Here is a 20,219-nt window from a genome sequence, read left to right as displayed (position 1 = left end):
CAGTGCTGATATTTGTTACAAAAATGAACATTGAAAATATTCTTAGTGAAAAAAGTCATACAGAAAAGGCCACCTAGATCCCATACTCATCTTGTCTGCTTCAAATCCATCAAGGTTGTCCAAATGAGGGAGAAACTCAATAATGGTTCCAGAAAAAGAAAACTGAATCAGGATGGAAAAGGACACTTTCATACAGTTGGGACAGTAGGTGAAAGTTGAAGTGGGGCTGAGTATTAAATTATAATGTGGACATCAGGATTTCTTCATTTAGGGGTTATGTGCTGGTTCCTTGGGCAAAACACACTGAGCATTTTGTATGAAGTGGCAAACGTGAGTACTTTTTGCCATTATTGCAACTTTTCAGTACATTTTAAATTACTGGGAAGTAAATTACTTTTCTAGACAACCATGTCAGTGTCATGCCAGAAAATCAGATAAGATGGACATCAAATTTTGTTATAGAGGCTAAGACTTACCCAGACCACGTTCAACCAAAGTTGTGATACTTATTTCCCTTGTCGGAGTCTGCATGGTATGAAGAGGCACCGTGGGAAGAGTATATTAGTAGCTACCATCTCTTGGGTCCTGTGGATTACCTGGGATGCAGTAGAAACTGTGAGATTTTAGTATAGCAATTTTTCACATTACTTCAAAAAATATGCTAAAAAATAAATTCAGTAAAGTTGCAAAATATGGATCAATATACACAAATCAGTTTTGTTTCTATACACTAATAATGAACCACCAGCAAGAAAAGTTAAGAAAACAATCCCATTTACAATTCCATCAAAAAGAACAAACTATTTAGCAATAAATTTAACCAACAGCATGAAAGACCTATACTCAGAAAACTAAAGCATTGATAAAGAAACTGAAAACACAATAGAAAACAATACTCCATGCTTATTCATCAGAAAAAATTACTATTATTAAAACGTTTGGGATAGGGGGAAGTTGTTGGAAGAGTAAGACACAGAGATCACCCTCCTCCCCACAGATAGACCAGAAATACATCTACACGTGGAACGACTGATACAGAACACCTACTGAACGCTGACAGAAGACCTCAGACCTCCCAAAAGGCAAGAAACTCCCCACGTACCTGGGTAAGACAAAAAAATAAATAAACAGAGGCAAAAGACTAGGGACGGGCCTTGCACCGGTGGGAGGGAGCTGTGAAGGAGGAAAGGTTTCCACACACTAGGAAGCCCATTTGCGTGTGGAGACTGCGGGTGGTGGAGGGGGAAAGCTTCAGGGCTGCAGAGGAGAGTGCAGCCACAGGGGTGCGGAAGTTAAAGCGGAGAGATTCCCGCACAGAGGATCGGTGCCAACCGGCACTCACCTGCCCAATAGGCTTGTCTGCTCCCCAGCCTGGATGGGTGGGGCTGGGAGCGGAGGCTCGGGCTTCGATCCGAGTGCAGGGAGAGGACTGGGGTTGGCAGCATGAACACAGCCTGCAGAGGACTAGTGTACCACGGCTACTCGGGAGTCCGGGGAAAACTCTGGACCTGCCAAAGAGGCAAGAGACTTTTTCTTCGCTCTTTGTTTCCTGGTGCGTGAGGAGAGGGGATTCAGAGTGCTGCTTAAAGGAGCTCCAGAGACGGGTGTGAGCCGCGGCTAAGAGCACCAACCCCAGAGACGGGCATGAGATGCTAAGGCTACTGCTGCCACCACCAAGAAGCCTGTGTGCGAGCACAGGTCACTATCCACACCCCCCTTCCGGGGAGCCGGTGCAGCCCGCCACTGCCAGGGTCCTGGGATCCAGGGACAACTTCCCCGGGAGAACGCATGGTGCTTCTCAGGCTGGTGTAGCGTCACGGCAGCCTCTGCCGCCGCAGGCCCACCCCTCACTCTGTGCCCCTCTCTCCCCCATGGCCTGAGTGAACCTAGCCCCCCAATCAGCGGCTCTTTAACCCCGTCCTGAGCGAAGAACAGACGCCCTCTGGCGACCTACATGCAGACGCGGACCAAATCCAAAGCTGAGCCCCGGGAGCTGTGTGAACAAAGAAGAGAAAGGGAGATCTCTCCCAGCAGCCTCAGAAGCAGCGGATTAATGCTCCACGATCAACTTGATGTACCCTGCATCTGTGGAATACCTGAATAGACAACAAATCATCCCAAATTGAGGAGGTAGACTGTGAGAGCAAGATTTATGATTTTTTCCCCTTTTCCTCTTTTTGTGTGTATGTGTATGCTTCTGTGTGAGATTTTGTCTGTATAGCTTTGCTTTCACCATTTGTCCCAGGGTTCAACCTGTGCTTTTTGTTTGTTTTTTCTACTTTCTCAAAATTTTTTCTTAATAATTATTTTTTATTTTAATAACTTTATTTTATTTTACCTTGATTTATTTTATTTTCTATTGTCCTCTTTCTTTCTTTCATTATTTCCACTTTTTCTCTCTTTTATTCTGAGGTGTGTGGATGGAAGGCTCTTGGTGCTGCAGCCAGGAGTCAGTGATGTGCCTCTGAGGTGAGAGAGCCACCTTCAGGACACTGGTCCACAAAAGACCTCCCAGCTCCATGTAATATCAAATGGCGAAAATCTCCCAGAGATCTCCACCTCAACACCAACACCCAGCTTCACTCAACGACCAGCAAGCTACAGTGCTGGACACCCTATGCTAAACAACTAGCAAGACAGGAACACAACCCCACCCATTAGCAGAGAGGCTGCCTAAAATCATAATAAGGCCACAGACACTCCAAAACACACCACCAGACGTGGACCTGCCCACCAGAAAGACAAGATCCAGCCTCATCCACCATAACACAGGCACTAGTCCCCTCCACCAGGAAACCTACACAACCCACTGAACCAACTTTAGCCACTGGAGACAGACACCAAAAACAACAGGAACTACGAAACTGCAGGCTGCAAAAAGGAGACCCCAAACCCACTAAGATAAGCAAAATGAGAAGACAGAAAAACACACAGCAGATGAAGGAGCAAGATAAAAACCCACCAGACCTAACAAATGAAGAGGAAATAGGCAGTCTACCTGAAAAAGAATTCAGAATAATGATAGTAAAGATGATCCAAAATCTTGGAAATAGAATAGAGAAAATGCAAGAAACATTTAACAAGGACCTAGAAGAACTAAAGAGGACACAAGCAATGACGAACAACACAATAAATGAAATTAAAAATACTCTAGATGGGATCAATAGCAGAATAACTGAGGCAGAAGAACGGATAAGTGACCTGGAAGATAAAATAGTGGAAATAACTACTGCAGAGCAGAATAAAGAAAAAAGAATGAAAAGAACTGAGGACAGTCTCAGAGACCTCTGGGACAACATTAAACACACCAACATTTGAATTATAGGGGTTCCAGAAGAAGAGAAAAAAGAAAGGGACTGAGAAAATATTTGAAGAGATTATAGTTGAAAACTTCCCTAATATGGGAAAGGAAATAGTTAATCAAGTCCAGGAAGCACAGAGAGTCCCATACAGGATAAATCCAAGGAGAAACACACCAAGGCACATATTAATCAAACTGTCAAAAATTAAATACAAAGAAAACATATTAAAAGCAGCAAGGGAAAAACAACAAATAACACACAAGGGAATCCCCATAAGGTTAACAGCTGATCTTTCAGCAGAAACTCTGCAAGCCAGAAGGGACTGGCAGAACATATTTAAAGTGATGAAGGAGAAAAACCTACAACCAAGATTACTCTAGCCAGCAAGGGTCTCATTCAGATTTGATGGAGAAATTACAACCTTTACAGACAAGCAAAGGCTGAGAGAGTTCAGCACCACCAAACCAACTTTACAGCAAATGCTAAAGGATCCTCTCTAGACAAGAAACACAAGAGAAGGAAAATACCTATAATAACGAACCCAAAACAATTTAGAAAATGGGAATAGGAACATACATATCGATAATTACCTTAAATGTAAATGGACTAAATGCTCCCACCAAAAGCCACAGACTGGCTGAATGGATACAAAAACAAGACCCATATATATGTTGTCTACAAGACACCCACTTCAGACGTAGAGACACATACAGACAGAAAGTGAGGGGATGGAAAAAGATATTCCATGCAAATGGAAACCAAAAGAAAGCTGGAGTAGCAATTCTCATATCAGACAAAATAGACTTTAAAATAAAGACTAGTACAAGAGACAAAGAAGGACACTACATAATGATCAAGGGATCAATCCAAGAAGAAGATATAACAATTGTAAATATTTATGCACCCAACATAGGAGCATGTCAATACATAAGACAAATACTAACAGCCATAAAAGGGGAAATCGACAGTAACACATTCATAGTAGGGGACTTTAACACCCCACTTTCACCAATGAACAGATCATCCAAAATGAAAATAAATAAGGAAACACAAGCTTTAAATGATACATTAAACTAGATGGACTTCACTGATATTTATAGGACATTCCATCCTAAAACAACAGAATACACATTTTTCTCAAGTGCTCATGGAACATTCTCCAGGATAGATCATATCTTGGGTCACAAATGAAGACTCAGTAAATTTAAGAAAACTGAAATTGTATCAAGTATCTTTTCTGACCACAAAGCTATGAGACTAGATATCAATTACAGGAAAAGATCTGCAAAAAAATACAAACACACGGAGGCTAAATAATACACTACTTAATAGCTAACTGATCACTGAAGATATCAAAGAGGAAATCAAAAAATACCTAGAAACAAATGACAGTGGAGACACGATGACCCAAAATCTATGGGATGCAGCAAAAGTAGTTCTAAGGGAGAAGTTTATAGCAATACAATCCTACCTTAAGAAACAGGAAACACCTCAAATAAACAACCTAACCTTGCACCTAAAGCAATTAGAGAAAGAAGAACAAAAAAAAAACCCAAAGTTAGCAGAAGGAAAGAAATCATAAAGATCAGATCAGAAATAACTGAAAAAGAAATGAAGGAAATGATAGCAAAGATCAATAAAACTAAAAGCTGGTTCTTTGAGAAGATAAACAAAATTGATAAACCATTAGCGAGAATCATCAAGAAAATGAGGGAGAAGACTCAAATCAATAGAATTAGAAATGAAAAAGGAGAAGTAACAACTGACACTGCAGAAATAAAAAAGATCATGAGAGATTACTACAAGCAACTCTATGCCAATAAAATGGACAACCTGGAAGAAATGGACAAATTCTTAGAAATGCACAACTGCCAAGACTGAATCAGGAAGAAATAGAAAATATGAACAGACCAATCACAAGCACTGAAAGTGAAACTGTGATTAAAAATCTTCTAAGAAACAAAAGCCAGGGACCAGATGGCTTCACAGGCGAATTCTATCAAACATTTAGAAAAGAGCTAACACCTATCCTTCTCAAACTCTTCCAAAATATAGCAGAAGGAGGAACACTCCCAAATTCATTCTACGAGGCCACAATAACCCCGATACCAAAACCAGAAAAGGATGTCACAAAGAAAGAAAATGACAGGCCAATACCACTGATGAACATAGATGCAAAAATCCTCAACAAAACACTAGCAAACAGAATCCAACAGCACATTAAAAGGATCCTACACCATGATCAAGTGGGGTTTATTCCAGGAATGCAAGGATTCTTCAATATACGCGAATCTATCAATGTGATACACCATATTAACAAATTGAAGGAGAAAAACCATATGATCATCTCAATAGATGCAGAGAAAGCTTTTGACAAAATTCAACACCAATTTATGATTAAAACCCTCCAGAGAGTAGGCATAGAGGGAACTTTCCTCAACATAATAAAGGCCATATATGACAAACCCACAGCCAACGTCTTCCTCAATGGTGAAAAACTGAAAGTACTTCCACTCAGATCAGGAACAAGACAAGGTTGCCCACTCTCACCACTCTTACTCAACATAGTTTTGGAAGTTTTAGCCACAGCAATCAGAGAAGAAAAAGAAATAAAAGAAATCCAAATCGGAAAAGAAGTAAAGCTGTCACTGTTTGTAAATGACATGATACTATACATAGAGAATCCTAAAGATGCTACCAGAAAACCACTAGAGCTAATCAATGAATTTGGTAAAGCAGCAGGACACAAAATTAATGCACAGAAGTCTCTGGCTTTCCTACACACTAATGATGAAAATATCTGAAAGTAAAATCAAGAAAACACTCCCATTTACCATTGCAACAAAAAGAATAAAATATCTAGGAATAAACCTACCTAAGGAGAAAAAAAGACCTGTATGCAGAAAATTATAAGACACTGATGAAAGAAATTAAGGATGATACAAAGAGATGGAGAGATATACCATGTTCTTGGTTAGGAAGAATCAACATTGTGAAAATGACTCTACTACCCAAAGCAATCTACAGATTCAATGCAATCCCTATCAAACAACCACTGGCATTTTTCACAGAACTAGAACAAAAAATTTCACAACTTGTATGGAAACATAAAAGACCCTGAATAGCCAAAGCAATCTTGAGAACGAAAAACGGAGCTGGAGGAATCAGGCTCCCTGACTTCAGACTCTACTACAAAACTACAGTAATCAAGACAGTATGGTACTGGCACAAAACCGGAAAGATAGATCAATGGAACAGGATAGAAAGCCCAGAGATAAACCCATGCACATATGGTCACCTTATCTTTGATAAAGGAGGCAGGAATGTACTGTGGAGAAAGGACAGCCTCTTCAATAAGTGGTGCTAGGGAAACTGGACAAGTACGTATAAAAGTATGAGATAATATCACTCCCTATCACCATACGTAAAAATAAGCTCAAAATGGATGAAAGACCTAAATGTAAGGCCAGAAGCTATCAAACTCTTAGAGGAAAACATAGGCAGAACACTCTATGACATAAATCACAGCAAGATCCTTTTTGACCCACCTCCTAGAGAAATGGAAATAAAAACAAAAATAAACAAATGGGACCTAATGAAACTTCAAAGCTTTTGCACAGCAAAGGAAACTATAAACGGGACCAAAAGACAACCCTCTGAATGGGAGAAAATATTTACAAATGAAGCAACTGAAAAAGGATTAATCTCCAAAATTTACCAGCAGCTCATGCAGCTCAGTAAGAAAAAAAAACAAACAACCCAATCCAAAATTGGGCAGAAGACCTAAATAGACATTTCTCCAAAGAAGATATACAGACTGCCAACAAACACATGAAAGAATGCACAACACCATTAATCGTTAGAGAAATGCAAATCAAAACTAGAATGAGATACCATCTCATACCAGTCAGAATGGCCATCACCAAAAAAATCTAGAAACAATAAATGCTGGAGAGGGTGTGGAGAAAAGGGAACACTCTTGCACTGCTGGTGGGAATGTGAATTGGTACAGCCACTATGGAGAACAGTATGGAGGTTCCTTAAAAAACTACAAATAGAGCTACCATATGACCCAGCAATCCCACTACTGGGCATATACCCTGAGAAAACCATAATTCAAAAAGAGTCATGTACCAAAATGCTCATTGCAGCTCTGTTTACAATAGCCAGGAGATGGAAACAACCTAAGTGTCCATCATCGGATGTATGGATAAAGAAGATGTGGCACATATATATAGTGGAAAATTACTCAGCCATAAAAAAAATGAAACTGAGCGATCTGTAATGAGCTGGATGGACCTAGAGTCTGTCATAGAGAGTGAAGTAAGTCAGAAGGAGAAAGACAAATACCGTATGCTGACATATATATATGGAACTTAAGAAAAAAAAATATGATGAAGAACCTAGGAGTAAGACAGGAATAAAGACACAGACCTACTAGAGAATGGACTTGAGGATATGGGGAGGGGGAAAGGTAAGCTGTGACAAAGTGAGAGAGTGGCATGGACATATATACACTACCAAGCGTAAAACGGATAGCTAGTGGGAAGCAGCCGCATAGCACAGGGAGATCAGCTCGGTGCTTTGTGACCACCTAGAGGGGTGGGATAGGGAGGGTGGGAGGGAGGGAGACGCAAGAGGGAAGAGATATGGGAACATATGTATAACTGATTCACCTTGTTATAAAGCAGAATCTAAAACACCATTGTAAAGCAATTATACTCCAATAAAGATGTTAAAAAAAAAGTTTATTCTACCTAAAGCAATCAACAGACAGTGCCAGGAAAAGTAGACACCAGTCTCCAAAGAACGACACTGGTCACCATCTACACTGCACATAAAACTAACTAAAAGTGCACAGTATTCCACATTAAACCCTTTCTCTCCTGAGTCCCCTGAAGATGCACCCCACCCAGCCAGCAGTCAGCTGCACAGGAAGATTCTCCACACTTGCTCATTTTTTCCTCTTGTGGAGTCTCCTCACCAGTGGTTCCTGAGAACACCCAGCTCCTGTCTGTGTGGACAATGCCTCATGGTCCGGAAACTTAGGCCCTGACAGGAGACAAAGATCCTGTCTGCTTGTCACAGAGCAAAGTCTGTGGGCAGGGTGCACCTGTGCCCCCACGGTCACACAGGTGGGTTCGGCGCCCCCTGTGGGATGTGAGAAAAGTGCCGAGAGTGCCGCACTCACAAACCCAGAGGCCTCATCTGGGAGGCAGTTCTGCTGTATATACTAAGTTTGGAAATCCAAACTGAAATGGAGCCAAGTATCTCACTGTATCTTCTCAAAAGATGGTTAAGGAGCAATTAATTACAAACCATATGTAATGAAATGAATGTAGACACAAACTTTACAACTTAAACCAAAATTCACTCAAAATGCCCATAGCCAAATTTAAATTACCAAACTATAAAAATCCTAGGGAAAAAAAAAGATAATCTACATGACTTTGGGTCTGGTGACCTTATTCAGAAAACCAGAAGACAAACCACAAACTGCAAGAAACTATTTCCAAAACACATATCTGATAAAGGATTTGTACTCAAATTATGCCAACAACGCCATTAAAATCTGGTAAAGATTGAAACACACACCTGGCCCAAGAAGATAAACAGGCAGTAAATAAACATACAAGAATAAACTCAAGATGCTGGTGGAATGCATGTACAACCAACTTTGAAAGACAGTTTGGCAGATTTTTCCAAATCAAAAAGTCTCACCTTAGGATCCAAGAAGTGTACCTCTTGTATTTAGACAACTGCTTTGAAAAACTGTATTCAAACCAAAACTAGCATCAAGTAATGTACAGCAGCTCTATTCATAATGGTTAAAAACTTAAAGATATCAGGATGTCCTTCTGTAGATGAATTCATAAGCAAATTAGGGCACATACATGTCAAGAGGAGCAGAATACACCACCCCAAAATATGCCCATTTGACAAAAGGATTATTTTGGACTGATTAATTTAAGAAACAGCAGACCCAGGAGAATCTTTCAAAACCAAGTAGAAAATGCCCTTTTAGGAGGTAAATTTACATTTATTAAGGATATCTCCATTTGTAACGGTATGTCCCTCTCTGGACCAGGAATTGAATGATGACTAAATATCAAGAAAAGCTTGTTGGGACTTCCCTGCTGGTCCAGTGGTTAACACCCCATGTTCCCAATGCAGGGGACCAGGGTTCAATCCCTGGTCAGGGAACTAGATCCCGCATGCTGCAATTAAGAGCCCGCATGCCGCAACTAAAGATTCCACAGGCCGCAACTAAGACCCGGTGCAGCCAAATAAATGTTTTTTTTAAAAAAAAAAAAAGCTTGTAAATGAAATAGGCCTGGATGTAAATCTGTGTAACAACCTTACCCTTGTTTACTGGGCTTTGCCTAATAACATCCCTTAAATGGCTGCCTCCATTCCCTAACATCTTTTTTTTGTTCTCAGCAGAAGTATTTAAGGTAATGGCTTGGGCCATTTCAGGGAGTGACTCAGTTCCTGGGTATCTTTCAAGTATACAGGAGGTATGCATGGTATATATTAAACTTCTGATTGTTTTCTCCAGTTCGTCTCTTTTCAATTACAAGGGGGATCTCAACAAAGAACATAGAAGTGTAGAGGGAAAATTATTTTTCCTCTCATATATATGCAGTGCAATAGTATTCAGAGATATAAAGGAATGGATCATCAACCCGTGCCCCCCCCCCAAAAATAATACTGCATCCAACACTTACATTGCTAAGTGAAAGAATCCAGTCTGAAGTGCTACACAGTGTATGACCTCATTTATATGACATTCTAGAAAAGGCAAAACTGACATGGTAAACAGTTTACAGAATATGTGGTTGAAAGAGTCCATATGATACTTCAGTGGTGAATACCTGTCACTGCATTTGGCTATACCCACAGATTTTTACAACCCAACAAGTAATTTACAATCTATTCAAACTTAGCTACTTAGGATATGGGAGTGTCAAAGACTGGGATACAGAATGTAACAAAGAATCTAACTGATTCAGAAATGTATGAAAAAACTCACAGTTGGTAGTGGGACAAATGGGCTGACCTAAGTTAACTTTGGAACCGTACAGAATCTTTAGGCCAAAGACAAAATGTGCCATACATACACAGTGGACTCTATGTTCTTTCCCATGAGGGGTAGCAGCTAACAGTACTGAAACTACTATATCAGTCATCAAATGGAACAAGCACTGAATTTAATAAATGACAAATGGTGGAAGCCAGGTTTCTTACCAATGGAGTTGGATGTTACAGTCAAACAAAGGGAGAAGGTTACAATATCCATGTCATAACAGATCTGCTTGGAGATACCAGTATAAACTATCTTTAGCCTACACATAGTTCCACATGGAAATCTTTGTAATTATGTGTATATGCATAGGCTGGGATACATGCATATATTTCTATGTACTGTCAGCTGAGCATAGTTAGCTCCCACATGTAAGTTTTTAATACCATTCTCTAATAAAAGGAACAAGGGCTCTTTGAAGAAAGGGCTGATGGTAGGACTGAGACAGTAAATATATGAAGCAGGATAATCTTAAAATATCAGAAAGTAAAGAATTACCAAAAATTTTTTAAACCCACAAAAGAAAAAATATGTAAAATGAAAACAAGAGCAAATGGAAGAAGCTCTCAACAGCCAAAGCAAGAATGAACTAAGCAGTCTAATAATGTAGTGCTGGATTATAACCAAAAGTTTACAATAATTATTCACGTGTCCAAACTGGTATAAATAAATTACATAGTTTTTGATGAATGGTGTTAAATAGAAATCTCCTATGCAGAAAACTTCTAAACAATGTGTATAGCAAGTCAGCTGTCCATCAAGGATGTGAAGCTAACCCCTCTCTCCTCAAGTGTGACTTCTGCATTATGACTGCCTCCTACATAAGACACACAGGATGGACATGGGAAAAAATTAACCTCACTGTGGGAAAACCTGACAAACATTACCTCAGCTAGGTGACCAAAATTAAGAATATAAGGGAGAAGTTCCCTTAAGAGCCTGTCTTCTTGATATATAGTGAAGAGGAAGCACTTCACATCTGTGGTCTGCTTTTGCAAAGCCAAGTCTAACCACGACAAAACCACCAAGCAAATCCCAGTGCCCGGCAGTCTATACAATACCTGAGCAGCCCTCCTCCACGCTGTCAAGGTCTTGGAAACAAGGAGAATCTGACCAACTGTCAGAGCCCAGAAGAGACTAAACAGACATGATGACCCTATGTCCTCTGAGACCCTGGAACAAGGAAAGGTATAACAAAGGGAACGTGAATAGAGACTTCAGTTAATAGTAAAGTATCAGTATATTGTTCATTATTTGTCATGATTCTGTAGAAAATTAGACAGGAACAATTAAACGTCAAAATAAGAGAGACCTACTGTAACAAATTGGAAATCTAGAGGAAAAGGGGGATTTCTTTGTAAAAGCACATTACCAAAATGGACCCTAAATGAAGGAAAACACAAAAAGGCCAATTAACCACTGAGGAAACTCTTCCCCTACTGGCTATCCTATCACTGTTCCAGGCTTTCCCTCTCCCGGGACAGGGAAGGAGCAGGGACAGAGTTGTTTGCCAGCTCCCCTAGTTTATGACCCCAACCAGTGTCTTCACCTACCCCAGCCATGCCTACCCAGTGAGGACACCTGAGGAAGGGTCAGGGATTATTGACTCAGATGTATCAACCAGGACTTTTTCTTTTACCAGTGACTGGACACACTTACGGAAATAAAATAAATTAGTATTTATTGTAAGGGTAGAAATACGTTAATACTTACAAGTGGCAAGTTGAAGAATGGGTTTGGACCTAGCAGGTCCACGGGCTCACACTGTCTCAGTGTGACCTTGTTTCTCTCCAAACCTTTGTCCCGCTCAGTGCCTTTGGGGGACCCCATTCATAGGCACAGGCTCTCTCACTGCACTTGGGCCAACAGCAGTTCTAGGCTGACAACCACTCACCATCCATTTTCCGAGAAAGAGTTTCTCCTTTTCTTGGATTCCAAGAAAGTCATGGTTTTAAATGCCTTTGATCTGGCTTGGGTTGCATTCTTATCCTTGACCGATCACCAGAAGATGGAAAATGGGACTGGCTAGATGTGGGTTGTAAACCCATCTTCGAGCTGGGTGGAATATCGGGCCATCCTTCTGCAAATCTTTGGACTGGAAGCAGGTGACATGTAATTCCCAAAGGAAAACTGAGGCACTTGGGCCTGAGAACAGTGGCTGGCTGGGAGGAAGCAACAGATTCTATGTCAATGACAGCTCACTGCACAGCACAGAATCTGACACAAAAGGAAGAAAGGGGTTCACTTAGGGTCAGGGGCTGCAGCGACTCACCCAGTGCTCTTACTGTCCCTCCCAAGACTGCAAAAAGTTCTTTCACTTGCTGAAAAGTCAGGATCATTGGTGGTGGTAAACTCAAGTCTCTTTCCTTGGGCATCAGGTCCTCACATCTCAGAGGCTGGCCCAGAACAGCCCATGTGTCCTGAGAAGACACACAGACCTCATTCCTGCCCCTGAGAGGTGGGAGCCCTGAGTTATGCCATCTCCCTGGCCATATTAATTGCCCATCCCTGAAAAACAATACTGCTCCTTTTCCAGTTTCTTCTCTCTCCTTTACTAAGAGGAAGAAGCCAAATGCTAAGGTGGTAAGGACACTTGAGCAATGAAGTAACGGGAGGCTCGAGAATTATTCCATGCCATGGAACCCATAATTGGCAGGCTTTCCAGAGGCCACATGGATGCATATGGCTCTCCAAGACAATGGCAGTGGCAGTGTAAACCTCACACTGGGAGGTCCAGTTGCTCGCATATCTTTGATTCTTAATGAATATGCATGTCAAAAGTTTCTAACGACTGAAAGGACAGAGGATTGCAGGGCCATGGTCTGCTGCATGGGTGTTGCGTCAGGGCCACACTCCAAAGTCTAGAGGATTACTACCTCTCTTGGCAGCCTATGAGGCCGTGAGCAGGATGCCTTTTTCTCAGCCACGTGCATGTTGGGGGTTGAAACTTCTCAAAGGAATGTCTACACTGCCCAGGTAGCTCTTGCATTGCCCAGCATCATGGTCAGCTCCATAGCTGTACATGAGGGCATGACAATGCCCAGGCTGGACTGAGCTAGAGGACCACAGATCCCTGCCTGGATAGTCAGAGGTCGAGGGATGTCCTGCCTGAGACTTGATCATCTATTCATGCCCACTCAGATGGGACAAAGGATGCCTCCAGTGCCAGGAGGGCCCCAGCAGCCCTCAAGAAGGCAGCATCTGGGGGCTGGCAGGTCACTGCACCCAGTCCTGTATAAATCCACACATGTCCACTGAGTGCCCTCCTGTCTGGGCTGTGCTGGAACCTGGGGCTGCCCAGGCAGAGTAGGGCCAGCATCACCCTTCCCAGGTAGGAGGGCAGAAGGAAACCATGCATGACTTCTGACATCCTCCCCAATCCTTGACAGAGGTCGAGTTGGATAAGAAACAGTCCTAGACAAGAACAGACAGTTCATTCTTCTCTCAGAGCCCAGGACTGGGGGAAGGGAGGCCAGAAAAACAGTTATTGACCTCAGCTCCCTGACTCCTGTTTGACCCTGGGCAAGTCCTACCCATTCTGGAGGCTTCACAGAGAAGGAGAGGGGAGGACAATGAGGGCCAATTGTGCTTAAACCTAACTCTAACCTTTACCCTAAGAACCCTAACCTCTAACTGTAACCCCCTAACAACCCTAGCGCCAGACCCCTAGACCCTCATCACTGACCCCTAAACTCTAATCCCTGACCCTTTAACCACAACCCTCTACCATGACTCTCCGACGATGACGCATAACCCTAAACCGTGACCGCTGAACCCTCACACTGACTCAGCCCCAGGCCTAAAACCTGGCCTAGTGGGCGCCGAGGGATGACTGAATGAACTCTCAAATAAACCGAGGAATTAAATCTTCCCGACCATGAATTTAGCAATGGTTTCTTAGATTTGACAGTAAAGCATAAGAAATGAAAGAAAAAATAGATAAATTGGATTTCCTCAAAATTACAAACCTTTGTGCATCAAAAGAGGCTATCCAGAAAGTAAAAAGACAGCCCACAGAATGGAAGACAATATGGGCACATTATATATCTCATAAGACTCTTTACCTAGAACGTACCCAGGACTTTTCCAACTCATCAACAAAAAGACAAACAATACAATTTTTGAAACAGACAAATAACTTGCATGGACTGCTCTCCAGGCAAGACATACAAATGGTCAACAAGGACATGAAAAGATGTCAAATGTCAAGAGTCATGATGAAAATGCAAATTAAGGCCACAGTGTGATGCCCCTTCACACACACTAGAATAAAAATAAAATTTTAAATAAATTTTAAAATATGTAAATAAAAATAACAAACGTTGGCAACAATGCAGAGAAATTGGAACTCTTAAAAGTTACTTATGGAGATGTACAATGGTGCAGTCTATGTGTACAAACCTTTAGCATTTACTCAAAAATATAAAATATAATTACCATGTGGTTCAACAACTCCACTCCTAGATATATACCAAAAAAATGGAAAACAGGCATTCAAACAAAAACTTGTACACCAGTTATTCATAGCAGCACTGTTCACAATAGCCCAGGGTAGGAAAGATTTAAATGTCCATCAGCAGGTAAACGGATAAGCAAAATAAGGTAGATCCATAAGCTGCATTATTCTGTCATATAAAGGAATACAGTAAAATTATACAGCCGCTGTGGAAAACTGTATGGTGGCTCCTCAAAAACATGGAAAATGTATGATCCCTTGATTCCACTCCGGGGTGTACACCCAGAATATTAGAAAGCAAGGACTGGAACAGATATCTGTACCCCATATTCATAGCAACATTATTCACAATAGCCAAAAGGTGGAAGCAACACAACACATTCTTCAACAGATGAATGGATAAGTACAGTGTAGTATATACGCAATGGAATACGATTCAACCTTTAAAACTAAGGTAATTCTCACACATGCTACAATGTGGATGAACCCTGAAGTCATTATGCTAAGTGAAACCAGCCAGACACAAAAAGGACAAACGTTCTATGATTCCACTAGTATGAGGTATCCAGATAAGTCAAATCCAAAGACAAAGTAGAATAAGGTTGCCAGGGGTTGAGGTGAGTTAGTGTTTAATGGCTACGGTTTCACATGGGGAAAATAAAGTTCTGGAGATGGATGGTGAGGATATTTTTACAACAATGTGAATGTACTTAAGGCCATAGAACTCTATACTTACAAATGGTTTAAATGGGGCTTTCCTCGTGGCACAGTGGTTAAGAATCCGCCTGCCAATTGCAGGACACACGGGTTCAAGCGCTGGTCCTGGAAGATCCTGCATGCCGCAGAGCAACTAAGCTCGTGAGCCACAGCTATTGAGCCCTCGTGCCACAGCTACTGAAACCCGTGCGCCTAGAGCCCGTGCTCCGTAACGAGAGAAGCCACCGTAATGAGGAGCCTGCACACGGCAATGAAGAGTAGCCCCCGCTGGCCGCAACTAGAGAAAGCCTGCGTGTAGCCAAAGAATAGAAAATAATTTTTTTAAAAAGCTTTTAAAAAATGGTTTAAATGGCAAATGTTATGTGTTTTTAATCACAATGGAAAAAATGAATGAAATAATGATCAATGTTACAGTGCGGATAAACAGTGAAAACATCCTAAGTGAAAGAAGCCATACAGAAAAACCACCCAGATCATGCTCATCTTGTACACTTTCAATCCAGCAAGGTTTTTAAAGTGAGGAAAAGCCCTAGTGATGGTTCCAAGAAGAGAAAACTGGATTCGAATAGCAAACTACATTTCCACAAAGCTGGGGCAGCTGGTGAAAGTTGAAGTGGGTCAGTCGATAGGATTATAATGTGGAAACCTTAATTATTCCTCACTTTGGGGTTATGTGCTGGCTCCCTGGGAGAGTGGCCATCCCACTCTCACAGGGTAAAACAAACTGGAGTATTTTGTGAAGATGGAAAACTTTATACTGCTATTTAAAGTCTTTTATACACTTGAAATTTACTAGAAAATAAAGTACTTATCAAAACAACCACGTCATACCACGCCAGAAATACAGACATCAAACTCTGTTATAGAGGCCAAGCCCTACCAAGATCCAGTTCACCCACAGTGGGGATGCTAATCACCCTTGTAGGAGTCCACATACTACAAGAGGCACCATGGGAAGATTATATTCGGAGCCACTATATCTTGGGTGCTGTGGATGACCTGGATGTAGATGAAACAGTGGGATTTCTGAATTCTAGTTCTCCACATTCAACCACCAAAAAACTGTTACAACTAAAAAATGAATTCAGTAAAGCTGCAGTATACAAAAAAAAAGAGAGAAATCAATGCACAAAAATCATTTGTGATTCTATACACTGATAATGAACCATCAGAAAAAGAATTTTAAAGAAATCCCACTTACAGTTGCATCCAAAAAGATAGCTAGGAGTAAATTTAACCAAGGACATGAAGGACCGGCACACTGAAAACTGGAAGACACTGATAGAGGACACTGAACAGACGAAAATAAATGGAGGGGCTTCCCTGGTGGCGCAGTGGTTGAGAGTCCGCCTGCCGATGCAGGGGACGTGGGTTCCTGCCCCGGTCCGGGAAGAACCCACATGCCGTGGGGCGGCTGGGCCCGTGAGCCTTGGCTGCTGAGCCTGCGCTCTGCAACGGCAGAGGCCACAACAGTGAGAGGCCCACATACCGCAAAAAACCAAAACAAAACAAGGGCTTCCCTGGTGGCGCAGTGGTTGAGAGTCCGCCTGCCGATGCAGGGGACACGGGTTCGTGCCCCTGTCTGGGAGGAACCCACATGCCGCGGAGTGGCTGGGCCTGTGAGCCATGGCCACTGAGCCTGTGCTTCCAGAGCCTGTGCTCCGCAACCGGAGAGGCCACAACGATGAGAGTCCCGCATACCGCAAAAAAAAAAAAAAAAAAGAAAAAGAAAAAGAATACTGTGAAAATATGCATTCTATATTGGGAATTCCCTGGCTGTCCATGGGTTGGGACTCTGTGCTCCCACTGCAGGGGGCGCGGGTTCAATCCCGGGTTGGGGAACTAAGATCACGCACCCTGCATGCTACATGGTGTGACCCAAATTTTTGTTTAATTTAAAACAAATATGCAGTCTAGCCAAATTAATGTACACATTCAATGCAATCCTTACCAAAAGTCCAATGACATTTTACATAGAAACAGAACAAATAATCTTAAGTTGTGTGTGGAACCACAAAGGACCCAGAAGAGCCAAAATGACCCTGAGGAAGGAGAACGGGCTGGAGGCGTCTCCCTCCCTGATTTCACACTACATTACGAAGCTACAGTCCCCAAAAAGTGTGGAATGGGCCAAAAACAGGCACACAGACCAGAGGAACAGAGCAGAGAACCCAGGAATCAACCTACAGGTATGTGGTCAGTTAATTCACAAGAAAGGAGCCAAGAACATACACCAGGGAAAGGACAGTCCCCTCAATAAATGGTGCTGGGAAAACCAGACGCCACACGCCAAAGAACAACACTGCACTCTGTCTACACCACACACAAAAGGGGCCAAAAACCCAGTTTTCCACATCAAGCCCTTCCTCTCCTGGGTCCTCTGAAGACATACACCCTCAGCGGTCAGCCACGCACAGGAACTTTCTGCCCACTTTTCCTCACCTTCTCCCTCAGCAGCATCACCTCCTGGTAGGTCCTGAGGAGACCAGGCTCCTGTCAGCATGAACTGGACCCCACAGTGTCCCAAAGCTGAAGGCCCAGCGGGTCCTGAGGAGACCCGGCTTCTGTTAGTGTGGACCCGACCCCGGCTTGTTCCGAAGCCCGGCCATCAGCGTGGACTCAGCCCCACGTGTTCCAGAAGCCAAAGCCCCAGCAGGTCCTGAGGAGACAGGGCTCCTCTCAGCATGAACATGAACAGCATGATCTGAACAGACATTCCACCAAAAAAGATATACAGATAGTAAAAGTCATACAGAAACAAGCTCAAGGGCTTCTCTGGTGGCGCAGTGGTTGAGAGTCCACCTGCCGATGCGGGGGGCACGGGTTCTTGCCCTGGTCCGGGAAGATTCCACGTGCCGCGGAGCAGCTGGTTCCGTGAGCCGTGGCCGCTGAGCTTGCGTGTCCAGAGCCTGTGTTCTGCAACGGGAGATGCCACAACAGTGAGAGGACCGCGTACCGCAAAAAAAAAAAAAAAAAAAAAAAAAGAAAAAGAAACAAGCTCAACATCATATACCATTAGGGAATTACAAATTAAAATCATGAGCTATCACAGCACACCTATTAGGACTGCTAAGCTCCAAAAATATGACAATACCAATTGCTAGAGGGTGAGGAACAAAAGGAACTCTCTCTCATACCTGGGGGGATGCATGTGCAGCCACTTTGTAAGACAATTTGGCAGTTTTTTCCAAAGCTAAACAAGTCTCATGTTGGGATCCAACAATCACACTTGCAATATTTAGGCAACTGCTTTGAAAATCTGTGTCCAAATGAAAAGAAGGATGCAATTATGAAGAGCAGCACTTCCATAATGGCTAAAAACTTGAAGAAATCAGGATATCCTTCAAAAGATGAATGCATAAGCAAATTGGGGTACATTCATGTCAACGCGAGTAAAATACGCCACCCCAAAATATGTCTCTCTGGCATAAGGATTATTGGTCTGCTTTAAAAAAAAGGGCTTCCCTGATGGCTAAGTGGTTAAGAGTCCACCTGCCGATTCAGGGGACACAGGTTCGAGCCCTGGTCCGGGAAGATCCCACATGCCGCAGATCAACTAAGCCTGTGAGCCACAACTACTGAGCCTGCGCTCAAGAGCCCGCGAGCCACAACTACTGAGCCTGTGTGCCACAACTACTGAAGCCCACACGCCTAGAGCCTGTGCTCCGTGACAAGAAAAGCCACCACAATGAGAAGTCCGCACACCGCAATGAAGAGTAGCCCCTGCTCGCCACAACCAGAGAAAAGCCTGCACGCGGCAATGGAGACCCAATGCAGCCAAAAATAATACATTTTTTAAGAAATCTCAGAAAACTGAGATTGCCGTTTTATGAAGGACATTTACAACAGAGAAATCTCCATTTATAAGGGTATGTCCCTCTTTGCACCCAAAATGGAAGGATAATTAAATATTAGGTAACTCTTTTCAATGGGGAAGTCCTGACTTAAATGTGCAAACAGTCATACCCTTGTTTACTGTGCTTTGCATGATAACCTGCCATAACTGGCCTTCCCCCCTTCCCCAGCATCTTTCTTCTGTTTTTAGCTGAAGACAGTATTTAAGGGGATGGTTTTGGTCATTTCAGGGCGTGACTCAGTTTTCCATGGTATCCCCCCTGTATTCAGAAGGTATACATGTTATTAAACTTCGGCTTTTCTCCTGGTAATCTTTTATTACAGGGGCAGGGGGGGCCCTCAACCAAGAACCTAGAAAAGTAGAGGGAAAATTGTTTTTCCTCCCATACATGTGCAGTGGAATACTACTCAGCAGAAAAGAAGGCACCACCAACCTATGGAAAGACATTGATAAATCTTCAGTATATACTGCTAAGTGAAAAACTTCAGTCTGCGGAGGCTGTACACAGTATGACCCCATTGGTGACATTCTGGGAAAGGCAAAGCTACGTAGACGATAAGCAGATCATGGGGTGGGGTGTCTGAAGTAGTCCACATGATACTCTAGGGTGGATACCTGTCACTATGCATTTGTCTAAGCCCACAGATATGCATAGCCCAAGGGGCCAATCATAATCTATTCAAATTTAGTTATTTAGGATGTAGGAATGTTGTAGGATGGAATACAAAATGTCACAGAATCTAACTGTATTAGAAATATATGGAAGCAACTCACTGTAGGGGATGGGATAAAAGGTGGTGACCT

The 20,219-nt window shown here is 42.5% G+C and overlaps 1 long non-coding RNA gene across 1 annotated transcript in view; it reads right to left on the bottom strand.

Annotated features, from left to right (window-relative positions):
* Positions 1–20,219, bottom strand: part of LOC307179653 — a 103,122-nt gene that overhangs the window by 72,585 nt on the left and 10,318 nt on the right. Inside the window, exon 2 of the long non-coding RNA XR_013825497.1 lies at positions 477–613. This is a non-coding gene — a long non-coding RNA (uncharacterized lncRNA). The remainder of the gene's footprint in view (positions 1–476; positions 614–20,219) is intronic.

Source organism: Stenella coeruleoalba (assembly GCF_951394435.1).
Source record: "Stenella coeruleoalba genome assembly, chromosome: 21".
In the NCBI taxonomy this organism is placed as follows: Eukaryota; Metazoa; Chordata; class Mammalia; order Artiodactyla; family Delphinidae; genus Stenella; species Stenella coeruleoalba.
This window is presented reverse-complemented; position numbering and strand designations above follow the sequence as displayed.